Source organism: Melozone crissalis, unplaced genomic scaffold, assembly GCF_028551555.1.
Source record: "Melozone crissalis strain CALT ecotype California unplaced genomic scaffold, PUWL_Pcris_2 ptg000026l_1, whole genome shotgun sequence".
NCBI lineage: Eukaryota > Metazoa > Chordata > Aves > Passeriformes > Passerellidae > Melozone > Melozone crissalis.
The window spans coordinates 2,153,545-2,163,678 of record NW_026535804.1 but is presented as its reverse complement, the minus strand read 5'-3'; the positions used below and the strand labels follow the sequence as shown (position 1 = coordinate 2,163,678).

Sequence of the window (10,134 nt, the reverse complement as noted above, 5' to 3'; positions counted from 1 at the left end):
GAAGATGCAACCTGAATGATTTATTCCAAGAACAGCAAAGATGGATGCCTAGGAATCCTATGGTCAGAATCCTCTACCTGCCCTCACATTCTTACAAGTCCTAATGCATGATAATGGATCCAGGTGGGGCATAGCTGTCCATACAGCTCAGAAAAAGACCTGACAAGACATCTGACTGGATGCTTCCAAAGAGAGAACTTTTGACTGGGGAGCTCAGACAGGTATCAGAATCGCATCTATGGCCTGGGTGCCAGGCCAAGGAATGCAGAGATCACAGATGCTAACAATGATGCCAAGGTTTCTGACAGGCCCCTCAAAGTGCTAAGGTAAAAGACATGAGATACACAAACAACGCATAATGCACAATAGACAAGTGACACAATACACACCGGGACTGCTCTGCCCTGCACACCTCCGCACTGTGATCAAAAGTGAGACTTTGCTTTTATGGGGCCTAAGGGGCCACTTCATGAATAACACCCACTTCCAAATTGAATTTAAAAACCCCTGCCAGTAATTCCTAAACCAGCACCCCGCTTTCATCTCCTCTGTGGGTCATAGCCCTCTACTTATCTCTCAGACATCTGGGGATGCTGATCCCTGTCAGGTGCAAAGAAAGGCCAACTCGTCAGCTGGGAAGGTCCTGCTGGCACCACACTGGCGTCTCTCAGAAAGCTAGATTAAAGAGAGCCAAATATCAGCGCCTGATCTTGGCACCACATCAGCCAAAACGCCCCCAGTCTGCTACTCACCGTGCTCCTAAGAAGGCCCGGCACCTCCTAACCCTGACCCACTGCCAAGGATGCAATGCATCTGCACCTGAAAGAAAGTTAGAACATATGTCAAACACCTCCAGGATAACTCACAAGCTGCAAACACCTTATATCAATCTAGGAATAGCATCTAGAGCCCAATTACACCCCACATTACAAATTCCAGCTCCCCAGGCTTGTCCTTTTGCAGCAGGCCAGCAGGCCATGCGGCAGGGCAGAACAGCTCCGGCACAAATGTGTGCAGACACCCGTGACACAGAACGTGACAAACAGGGGGACATTAAACACGACACATCATGCTTGTGGTGAGGGCCTCGAGGGGAGAAGGCAAAAGGGACCCCAAAGACACACTAGGGAACACGCCACACTGGACTGAGACAGAGTAGAGATCCATTCTGAATTAGGTGAAGTGTCTAAGAGAGGTGAAAAGTCTGTGAGGCCAAAGCTGAAGGAAAAGTCAGATGCCTGAGACAGCAAGACGACAGAGAAAGAAAAACAGAAATGACCACAAGGTCAATTTGCCCCCCCACCTAAGAATTCCTTTGATAAAGGAGAACTGGTGATAAATGTCACGCGGAATGAATATGTATGAACTTATTGTGAAACTGTATGCATATGCATTTGGAAGGGGGATAAAAGGAGACCTGAAGTCTTCAGGGGTACGCATGCCTTTTGGGGAGGCTTGCGTCTGGCGCACGTCGTAATAAAGGCACACCGGGCTTTACAACTTTTATTAAGTTGTGAGGTTTCTTCTTTTCTCTGCAAAACAGGACAACACAACACAAACCAGAGCTGTTCTGCACTGCCCACCTGAAAGCTGCCATCAAAAGTAGTGCCTCTCCCTTTAGCTGTCCTAGGAGGCCCTTGCAGAAGATTGCTTTTCCTCTGCTAAATTTCAAATTTGTCACAAGAACACCCAACCTGCTACTCTCCCATCTCCAAGCCTTGGCCACCAACTTATCTTTTGGATGATCGGTGATGGGAATCCACGTTGCACCTGAAATGAGTCTGCCTCGGAGGGCCCTGTGATCATCTGTGAGCCTCTCGGTCAGCTACAATAAAGAAAACCAAAACCAAAGTATGAGTCCAGAGTTATGTGGGCCAAATCCCAGCAAGGCAGCTACTTGCCCTCTCCTGAGTGTGCCTGGCTCCTTCAGGCTCCAGCTTCATCCTGAGTCCAAGGCTGTGGCCTTTATTAGGAGTGGCACCAGGGTCAGAGAAAGGCAAAGTTAAATGGCATTCCTGTGAGTGCAGTGGATGACGTTGTGTCCTGTAAGACATGGCAATGCCTCTGCTAGGCTTCTGAGAAGCCTTGTGTGCGGGGGCCCTGAAATAAACAAATAAACACCCTTTCTCACCCTGCTGCCTTCAAACCTCTCCCAGCCGACAATAACTCCTAACTGGATACGTGCTCACCTTCCCTCTCCCAGTCACAATCCTCAACTCACCTGAAGCCCCAATTTCAACACGGGGCAGATCCCTCTTGTGATATGATGAATCTGCTGAAAAAAATGTTGTGCTTTACACAGCTTGGATTTTCAGGGAGTTGCACTCCTCAAATACACCCCCCCCCACCAAAAAACAAACAAACAAACAAACAAAAAAAACCCCACAACCCCAAAAACAAAAAAAGCCAAACCTGAAAACCCACAAAAACAAAACAAACAAACAAACAAAAAAAAAAAACCCCAAACCCCAACAAAAACAAAAAAAACCCACAAAACCCCCCAAAAAAACCAAACCTCCAAAAACCAAAAAAAACCAAAAAACCAATGAAAACCAACCAAAAACCCCAAAAAGAAAACAAAAAATACCCAAAAATTCCACCAAAAAAATCCAACAAAAAAAAAAAAAAAAGAGCAAAACCATAAATTACAAAAGCACCTTACCCCTAAACACCAAACCCAAAATCACAAACCTAAATGCTCCCTGTATTCCATGGTGTTTTCTTCACAGTCTCTTCCAAGCCTCTGTTGCTTTAGATGCCCAGAAACACCTGCTGGAAACAACCTGAGATAAGCTGAAAGAGCCTCTTCACTGAAATGAGAGGAGAGCCCTCACCCCAGCACATCCCAGACAGGGAATGAAGCCCCTCAGCCAAAGCTGGGGTTAATATACCCCTGATGGTGCCCGCCTCTCATTTCCATGGCACCCAGGAAAAGGGAGGGAGCGAATCCCACCGGGTATAAAAGCCCTCAGAGCAGCTGCAGCTGTTTGGCTCCTCTGACTCAGATTCAAGGGCAGTAAAGGGCTTGCTGTAGAAGAAAGCTCTTCAGAGAAATAACGGCGCTTTCTTTTTTGCATCAACTACTCGGAGCAGAAGAACAGAAAACTGGTAATATATAAAACTTTGTGGTGAGGTTACATAGCTAGATAAATTGGGAAATTGGGTAATTTGCTGTTACCTTACATAATTATTCTGTGTTTAGCAAAAGCCATCTAGTAAGTTCACACTCAAAACTCCAGCAGCAGAGCTGGTCCTACCAAATCTGCATGTTTACACATACAGTAAACAAAACCAAAATCCCAGTAATAGCTATCAGAAGTGTATGAAAGAAACCTATTGAAATTAATCCTACCTCAAATACAAACCAACCCATCCAGAAAGTCAGCTTCACTCAAAAAACAATTTACACAGAGTTAATAAGACCAAGAAATAAAACAACACACCATATACCACCAATGAATATAATAGTGAAGAAAATAAAAAAAACCACTTTTTTGTTTTAAATTTAAACTAACTTCTTTTATTAGCTAGAACAAAAGCTTTTGCCAGGACTGTAACAACAAGTTACTTCTTCTCCTTCTTCTCCTTCTGAAATGTCCCTTCTCATTCCCAAATTCCTTACAACTTCTGAGTTTACATCCAAGCAAAAAGCAAAATTCCTTCACTTGTGCGTTCGATGCTCCTGTCAGATTCTCCGTTTCCCTCCACATCTTCTTACACTTTCAGTCTTCACGCTGTCCTGCCGTGATGAGTTTGACAGAAGAATTGGTAAATGTTAAGAGAGGATTTCCCTGCCTCCCTCCCCAAAGCTGGTTTCCTTAGTGCATTTCACTCAATCCCAAACTGGCAATGATGCACGCTCACCTCAAGGCTCACAGCTGCTCGGCTAAATTTGGCTGTAATCGGCTAAACTCGGCTATTGTCGGCTGCATTCGGCTGTACTCGACTCTTCAACCCGCCTCGGCTCGCTTCAGCCGAACTCGGAGCCGCTCTGTGCGCTCGGCACGCCTCGGCTCGCTTCGTGTGAACTCGGAGCCGCTCTCTGTACGTTCGGCGCGGCTCGGCTCGCTTCGGCCGAACTCGGAGCCACTCTCTGTGCGTTCGGCTAAGCTCGGCTCGGCTCAGGGCTCCCTGAGGGCGGGCAAGCAGCGCCGCCTCATGTTTAACTCGCCTGGTTCGGGGCTCTCCTGCTGCCGCGTCCCACGGGCGGCCCGGCCATCGCACGGACACGACCGGGAGCGCGGGGTGGCACAGGAGCTCATTACGCTGTGACCGCACTCGTGCTAATTAGCGCGCACGAGAGCAGCGGGCTCGGTTCGGCTGAGCTCGGCTCGGTTCAGGCAGCCTCGCAAGCCTGGCCTCGATTCGCTCGAGGCCGTCAGGTTCGGCTGGTCTCGCCTTGGTTCAGTTGAGCTCGTTCCATTCGGCCGAAGGAGGCGTCGTTCGCTCGTGTTTTTACAAATATCTTTCTATATTGACTGTATATTTCTATATTTAGATTTATATTTCTATAATACTTCTTTTATTTAAAATAAACCCCCCATCTCTAACCAAATAAATACAAAAACCCACCTTCTTTCAAACGATATTGAAATATTTTATACTTAGTATAATTATATCCACATTTATATTTATAGTTTCTTTTGATGCAGTGTATTAATAATTACATATAATATATATAAAATTCTACAAATGGATTGAAATTATTATTTATATTATGTATCATATCTACTGCTACTATTTTTTTCTTGTTTTTAAAACTTTATATATATATATATATATATATATATCTGTATTTATTTATGATATATTCCTATACTAACATTTCTACCTTTATATTATTTGTGTTTTTAATTTTTATAATCAAAACCCTGCCTATTGACAAATAAAAAAAGCCCGTTTTATTTAACTATTTAAAATATATTTTTATATTTATAATTTTCATATTTATATTTATAATTTGTTCAATATTACATGAGAACACACCTGCTCCTGCACCCCAGTGGGGCTCCTTCTCCTGGGGACCTTGGGGTGCTCCAACAGCATCAGAGTCTTCACCCCCTTCTCCTCTACTTCGAAACTACACTACAACTTTTTTCCGGAAACAAAGACATTACCTAAATCCTCTCCCCGTGTCCCAGACAGATAGATATTCAGTTATTAGTTGGCTGGGCAGCAGTTTCTTAAATAGAAGGATAAACAAGATGTGAACATTTTAAGTACAAGCAAACAGGCAAATCTGAACAAGGTACCGATGGCCAGCCACTGAAGTTATTTTGAAGCAATTTTTTAAACAATAAAATACTGATACCACAAAAATAAAGCAAAAAGCTAACTACTGGCTAAGAAAAAATTAACTTTTGAGAGCAACAACATTGCAACCACACAGGCTTTTTCACAATGTCATACCTTATAACTACCTCTCTTGGGAATTCTCATCATGTATCCCAAAAGGAATAAATACCTCAGCGTGTCCTAAAGCAAAAAGTAGCACACATGAGCTCCTCACACTCCCGGGAGGCCAGCACAGTGTGCACTGAGTCTGCAACAAATTCTGCTCAGCAAGGGTCTGCAAACAAAAGTTCAACTGATGAACTGAACTGATTTTAAAGAGAGGTTTTCTAAGCGCTGAAGCACAACAAAGAACAAGTAGAAACAATTCTTTAAAAAATCTGCAAGTTTTATTTAGCATATATGCGACTGATTTCCACACTGTAGCTTCTCACTTTGATTCGTCTGTAGGTTCAGGAAGATGACAATGCACACTCTGCCTTCCCTGAGCCCCCCACAGCAGCTGAGTGCTGCTCCGTGTGCTCAGATCATCAGGAACTGGATTACACGTGCCCGGATGGACTGGAACTGCTCTGCTGCAGATTCAGGAGACGATGGCAGAGAGGGGCTGGCCGAGGCGTCATCCCAATTCCATTTCTGTGTGACGAGAAGCGGTTTGTTCCCAACAGCTGCAACAATCCCCAGCTCGCTTCCGTGGTGAGTACCGATGGCACACAAATGGTAGCCTGAGGAAATCGTGTTCTGGGCTCTAAGTGGTTGGGACAGGGTCTGATTTTTTGTTTTGTATCTGTATGATGATTAGTACGACAGGGCCCTGATTGATGACATGGCAGCACAGAATTAAAAACTCCTCAATACGATTACATCGACTTCGAGGAAAAGACAAAGGCTTAGGACCCTTCTGAAATCTACTTTTAATCCAAAGCACACGGATTGTCACTATGCTGCACCTTCCAGCTTTTCAAAGCAGCTTACTTCTGAAGACCAGGAAACATTGATTTCTACAGAAACAATGGGCAACCCCCAGGCTAATCTAAGCACTACTGTTTAATAGGGGATCTGCCAGCGTGCCAGTCCAGCTTCAAGTGTGCTTTATTTCAGTCTAACATCCCCACAAAATTCTTCTCACGTCTCCCAACCCTGAAATCTTATTTTTCCCTAAGGCTTCTCATTATTAGCAATTTCCAAGTAACATGGTATTTTTACAACATTCAAAAATGTCATGCTGGACTGTGCTAGAGAGTAATCTGCAAATATAAGCTTAGCAAAGTTTGAATTGACTTGTCCAGAGAAAAAGCCTACAAGTGAACACCTACACCTGCCTACAAAGAGCTAACAAGCCTCTGGCAGCTACCAGCATCAAAGCACAGTGGATGTTTCTAATACAGGGTAAGGATAACAATATCACCTTTTGCTCTCTCCAGCTTGTTTTCCCTGCAGTCATATTTTGCTTCTTATGATTTTTTTAGTCTCTGTATCTTCTTGGACAGCACCGAGCCTGACGACAAGGATACGAGAGTCTTTCCCTGCCGTACGGAGAGAACCAGGAAAACTGTTAAAAGAAGAACAGGGTAGTTTGAAATTCATAGTTCCAATGAGAAGCAGTGCCTAACAAACAGAACAAAAGTAAACAAAGCATGATACCTCCCTGGGGACAGAAGACTTATAAACTCTCCAGGATTTACAATTCTAGCGACCAACCCCTTCAGGACAGCAGCCAAGTGTCCCATGAGGTGGTGCTGCACCAAAGAACGATCTGAGAGGTTCCAAAGAGTGAAATGCCCAGTATTTTGCAAAGCTGTAAAATCTTGCAAAATAACAAAAATACAATACATATAAACTACAGGGCAAGAGTACAAGTGTTCACTTTAAGAGCTGGAACCATCCAGGTGAGCACCTGATAACTGGATCCTCACCAGAGTTTGAACCCTTCAGGACACAGAAGGGTTTTCCCCAGAAATTTCACAGACTGAGTTTTGATAGAAGTATACTTGCCAGATCCTCAGAAACATCACCCATTCTCCAGGTGTCTGGAGAGAACTGCAAATGGCTCTCATGTAGTTTGAGCTAGTTCTGTAAGGTCTCAGGGTGAATTTCACCAGATGCAACCAAACTGGGCAACTCCCAGTGGGACAGAAGGAACCCAAAGCTTGGGTAAGCAGAGCTGCAGCAAATACTGAGGAAACAAACATAACAGTGTAAAAAATAATAAACCATCCTTTTTTTTCTCTTGCTTTTGTTTTTTTCTTATTCAGATCAGCATAGCAATTAAAGAGAAGGTGAAAAACTCACCATTACTGAACATTTCATCATCTGTAAGCTGAGCATCCTTAGCATAGAGGACTCCAAAGTTAAAATTCACCGATCCCTGGGAAATAAAACCAAATATTGTATGATAAACAGTCAAACAGCAGACATAAAAATTTGTTTCCTCTAAGGACTTTCAGATATGCATGTATCTTTGCATACATCCTACACATTAGAACATACACTTTATACCATCACCTAATACATAATAATTTACCTTTAAATTTTGATAGTATAGCATGAATTTTTAACTTAAATTGGTGATCTGTTATTATTAAGTTGGTGCTTAAAGTTATTTCTGCTGTCACGGTCAAAAAAACATTAATTTTTTTTACTGTAATGACCAACTGATTTCAAAGTCATCACAAGCCCATCAAAATACAAAGCTGTATTCACTGGACGGGTCTGTGAGCTAGAAGTAGTTAGACTTGTACTTCCCTCTTGTTCTTCCAGAACCAATAAATCCTGTCAACAAAACCAGGATCTTTAGGCCACTGCTGTGAAAGATTCTACAAGGATGATGGTTTGATTTGTGTTTAGAAGTTTTGATTTGAAATGGCCAGTTCAATGGATAAAGACAGTTTAAGTAGTATTACATTACTGTTATTATTATTTCTATTATTATTTTTACTGTTACTACTACTATTATTATCACCTGCTACTGGAAGAAACAAACCAGTAGTACCTATACTTAATTACTTTTATTTCCAGAAAATAATAAAGAAAAAGAACCAAACCAAAAAAAGTCACTTCCTACCTTTTTTATCAAGTGATGAAAAATTTCTCTTGGGCTCTTCTCCAATTTATCAAGACTCATAGCACTGAAAGGCAAACAAAACAGTGTTTTTTAGAAGGGCGAGTGCACATTTCAAGGCTGAACCACCAACTGATTGCAGTGACAGCAGTTACAAAATGAATCGTTCCGAGAGCCTCTGTTAAATGGAATGTTCTCTGGAACTGCCATTTCTTTCCCAAAATACTAACTTCCAACATTCCTAAACCTATTTTGTATTTTAAAACAACAGAAGTTAGTTGTTAGGCTAAGTTAGACTCTGTGTGGAGGTCAGGTTTAAATTTATTTCCTTCTAAAGCACAGAGCTCTGTTCCATCACCCTTCCCTTCGGCTCTACACTGAATCATGGTGAGCATTTGAGGAGTGCTCAATAACCAATTCTATTTCTCTCTTTTTCTAGTTCTCTCTATTCCTAAATAATTCAAGACAAGTCAAATGAAAAATGACAAGTTCAGCATCAAAGTCACACTTTTTCCCTTTGTCTGGTCAAGAACAGGCTCTAAATCCACTTATTGCTGCCTTCAACGATTAAGACTTGCAAAACCATTTTTACCATATTTTATAGGTTTATCATAAAACCCACAGAACGCAAGCTCTGAATTACAGGAAAAGGTACACAGGCAAATATCTAAAGGGATCACTTATTTGTAAATACATACCTTGATAGAGATCGCACTGAGAATGTTTCTGTGGGACTCTAAGGGAGACATATTTTCTGAGTACCCTGTAAACAAGAAAAGCTAGGATATATTACAGGACATACCCACTTTTTCTACATATTCAAATAGGATTTTTAATAAAAACAATTCAGTTAAAAAAGAAGGAAGAAAACCAAGGTAATTTTACTCAGCTATATTTACTGTCGATTTAGACAAAAAAAAAAGTCACGGGTGCTGCAAAGAAAAAAAAAGTGAACCATAAACGCCTACAGTAGAATTTTAAAACAAGTGCTTGGATAAAAGAATCTCATGGAATGTGAAGTAGAAAAAAAGAACCAGTACCAGACCTGCCTATTTTCTCACCATTGTACAAGAAAATCCTAAAAGCAGTATAAAGTCACTGCCTAAAACCGGTCATGGGATGTAACCAAGAACAATTTAGGCATTTGCTAATCTAGACAGAAACCTTTTCTGGATGCTAGTGTCAAATCACAAGTCTTGTCTTTCAGAAGCTCGACAATGCTGGAAAGCATTTTCCATGGGGCTCCGGAGAGCAGGGGCGTAAGGGGGTGAGTTTGCAGATCGCACCTGTGCCATCCGAAGGATACAGCCCGCCTGCTGCCTGCGCTGGGCATTCTCCTGGCCATCTCTGGGTTTACCGGTCAGCGCCGCTCCATCCGTTTTCATGGAAGAAAGAGCCACGAGCACTAAGGCAGCCAGCAGCCCTGTCATTCCGGCGATATTGCAGCGCTCTCTCCTCGCAACGCCCAACACGCGGCGGAGCCACCTCCGCCCGCAGCACCGGCAGCAGCCCGAGGGAGACGGCTGCAGCTCGGGGGCTGCTGCGCCTCCGCCAGCCTGAGGGCAGCCGCCCCACCGGGACCGCGGGAACGCCTGGCGCCGCTTGCCCGGGGCGGCTCCTGCAGCTCCCGGCCCGCGGCAGCAAAGCACCGCCTCGCCCTCCGCCATCGGTGGGCGGCAGCGCCTCCGCCCCCGGCACCGCTGAGTGAGGCCGAGGAACTGGGCGGACGCCCTTTCCGCGATGCTCAGCACCGTGTGGGCGGCCAGACGGAGGCTTCGCCC

At 43.6% G+C, this 10,134-nt stretch overlaps 1 long non-coding RNA gene across 7 annotated transcripts; it reads right to left on the bottom strand.

Moving 5' to 3' along the window:
- Positions 1 to 5,695: 5,695 nt before the first annotated feature.
- LOC128938571 (uncharacterized) lies at positions 5,696 to 9,731 on the bottom strand. Of its 7 annotated transcripts, none has more exons than XR_008483153.1 (7): positions 9,640 to 9,726; positions 9,052 to 9,285; positions 8,357 to 8,420; positions 7,585 to 7,660; positions 6,937 to 7,468; positions 6,701 to 6,818; positions 5,696 to 6,040 (listed from the first exon to the last, which is right to left on the bottom strand). It is a non-coding gene; the product is annotated as an uncharacterized LOC128938571 (long non-coding RNA). The 7 variants fall into 7 exon arrangements; XR_008483154.1 differs by having other exon boundaries at positions 5,697 to 6,040; positions 9,052 to 9,116; positions 9,640 to 9,731; XR_008483151.1 differs by lacking the exon at positions 9,640 to 9,726 and having other exon boundaries at positions 5,697 to 6,040; positions 9,052 to 9,557.
- Positions 9,732 to 10,134: the final 403 nt, after the last annotated feature.